Below are 3,274 nucleotides of genomic sequence, written 5' to 3' on the forward strand. Positions count from 1 at the left end.
TTTATTGCAATATTGTTGCTGCAATAAATAAGTGGACACTGGAGCGGTCAACAAAACAAACATGGAGGTTGGAGATCCTGGGTTTACCTTTCGTTTGCGGAGAAAAGGTTTTTGACATGTCGCTGGCGGTGTAATGTAACAGGACGCATGCCTCTGCTCAGATTTGTTGATATTTCAGCTGATTATAGATATTTTTTCTCTGTGCATGTCTTCCTAACATTGACGTGAGTTTGTCCTGATGCACAGACGTGCAGCGTTCTCCTGTTGTCCTCCTGCTGCTGTGCCGGAGCTGCTGCAGAGGTCCAGCTGCCATCCACCATCCCCTCTGCTCTGTGCTGTTTAGGAGAAACTCTCGGACTTCACTCCACATCTGGCGCCAGAATTTCATTTGGACAAAAATCTGCAGCGTCCCAGATGTGGAGAAGGGACGCTCACTTTGTGATTGAGGCTGATATGAGTCCTGAATTTTCAACCACAAAAAAAAAAAAAAAAAAAAAAAAAGTCCTGCATGCCGGTTTAAAATCACAATAATTAACCATGAACTTCAAAATATATGACCGCAAGCATAACCATGGTAATGACTACACTGAGAGGGATAGATTTTTTTTTTTTTTTTTTTTTTAGGTGAGAAATTGAGAAAGTAGTGGAGATTGAATTACTGGTTCTTTTTCTGCCTTTAGAGATGTAAGCACAAAGCGTCTGGCTCCTGACTCTGCCTGCCTCCACCAATCTTATCTCTCGTTGAGATAAGCGCGCGTACACACACACACACACACACACACACACACACACAAGCAGCCCCTTATTGGCACAAACAGAGACTTTTGGCCACTGATTCAAGCTGTTTAAACTCTTGCCACTTCTGCCGACTTTTTTTTTTTTTTTTTTTTTTTTTTTTTTTGTTTTGTTTTACTTGACCCGGGAAAGCAAACTGATAAATCCTCCAGCCGTTAGCTCGCTTGCACGCAGTGTTGTCACGAGGCTGTGCTGTCACTGGGCTTATCTGACGCCAACAAAATTGGAGCTATTGTTCCAGGAGTCTGCCGGGCAGCCGCGCTTTTAAACAGAGAGAGGAAGTGATTCCTGCCAATGAGGAGCGGCTCTGACGGGCAGCGCTGCCCTCTTTTAAAGCAGCAGTTCACCCAAAACACAGGAGACATATTCTCCCAGCAAACAGAAAAAAAAGATGAAATAAAAAAAACAAGAATGTGTCTTGGAAACGGGGACATTCGTACTTCAAACGAGATCCAGGCACTCCAGCTATCAGGGAGTGTGACAATGAGGAAGGAAATATTAAAAAAGTCTATTCTAGTGGCAAAAATCATTAAAAAAAAAAAAAAAAAAAAAAAAAAAAAATAGCAGACAGTACAGGTGCAGCCCAAGGTGATTGTACTTTTGCGCGTTTCAATAGTTTTTACTTTTATTTCATTTTGAGTTTTAGTTGTTTTCAATTTCCATTCAGTTTTATTTCATTGTTAGTTTATTTTATCCTTTATTTTTTGAAAATGCTGAGTTTTAGTTTTTATTAGTTTCAGTGGTAGTTTTCATCTTTTAAACAACCACCAAATAAACTAACAAAGACAAAAACAAAAGACATTTTCAAGACACTTTTATGTTATTTTAGTTAGTTTTGTAACTGTTGTTGAGAGTTTTGTCACAATACAGGTTCAGTTAGCTCTAGGTTTTTTGTAAAGCCACGTTTTCATTTTTCACTTTTACAGTTGCAGCAACCAATGGGAGGCGATCGCATAACACAGAGATTATCCTGACAAGTAAATACAGAAAAAACAAAAAAACACAAGAGATTAAACCCATAAACATACATCAGCATCGTGAATGTAAAAACAGGTATCCATAAACAGGTGTGTTTGAAAGATGGAGATATTAGAGCGTAAACTGTAAATTCATACCGTTTCTGTGTGATTCCCCGGTGCGATGAACCAGACTTTTACACGGCATGACTTTTCAGGATGGAGTTTTTTTCACAGCGCACAGATCTGCTTGGATTTAGCTCACACAAGACCAAAAAGACAAAGAAAAATCGAAAGAAAATTTTAATCCTTTCCTCTCTGAAGCCACTGTCCGACAGCATTCACATCTGAAGTTAGAACGACGGCCGTGAAAGAATGCTAAGATGGTTTCTTTGCTTTCAGAATACCAATTAGCTTTAAAACACACACACACAGACACAAAAAAAAAAAAAAATCTTTTTTTTTTGTTCATTTTTTCCTGTTGTTTCCTCCCCTGCTGTTTTTTGCAGCCCATTATCAGGACAGGTCGAGGTCGCGGAGAAGCCCGATGTGGCCAAACGACATTTTAGCCGAAAGATGAAACAAAATCATAACAGCTGCTGCCCTAACTGTGTTTTATTTTGACTGTGCCCTGCAAAGAATAGGACTTTCAGAGACAGAACATTATGTAAAGCAAGTCGAGCAATTCCCCCTTCAGTTTAAAAAGGGATTACAACAGAGAGCGGTTTTATGGTTTCCTGCCCACGGAGCCACGTTGTGGGCGTACACTCACTTTCAGAGATGGCTGGCTTAGTGCTCGCTGCCACAGCTCCTCTGAATGTTTCAGCTGCCCACCAGTTCCAGCCACTATCCCTTCTTTTTTTTTTTTTTTTTTTTTTTTTTTTTGTGCTTTATACTGACAGCGAAGGTCCCACGGTTTGTATGATTAGAAACGAGAACAGGCTCGGCCAGGTTTTCAGGTTGGTCAGATCGAATTACAGCGGAACAGAAACACCGGCGATAACCCCGGCACCTCTACCTGACCTTATTCCTGCAGCACCGGCCGCATTGGCAGGCGATGTGAACTGCCTCCCCGACGCCGGCATTCACTCCTGCAAGCCCAGAGAAAAACGACGCCGCTAAGACAGAGAGAAAGAAAGAAAGAAAGAAAGAGAGACAAAGAGAAAGAGAGAGAGAGAGAGACTTCCTAACCTCCTCAAGCCTCATATCAAGTGTGCGACACTGATCGGCAAAATACTGGATCTGGGAATCTGAACCTTTTGTGCAAAATAATAAGAAAATACTCTTCATGTTTTCCTTGTTTTGCCCCTGTGTGCCGCAATCAAGCCCAGAATTGTAAAGATGGAGGACGGCATGGGTGCAGTCCTGGCGGTGGCGGTGCTTTTGTGCAAAAGGTCACTGAAGCAAGATGCTCCCTGCTCTTGTGTGCGGCTATCTGTTTCAGAGAGCCAAACAAAGGGCGGAGACAGCAAGTCGATGCTGATATTGGTGGTGTATAATCAGACTTGCTCTTAAACAATTGA

The sequence above is a fragment of the Myripristis murdjan genome, chromosome 21 (genome assembly GCF_902150065.1).
Source record: "Myripristis murdjan chromosome 21, fMyrMur1.1, whole genome shotgun sequence".
In the NCBI taxonomy this organism is placed as follows: Eukaryota; Metazoa; Chordata; class Actinopteri; order Holocentriformes; family Holocentridae; genus Myripristis; species Myripristis murdjan.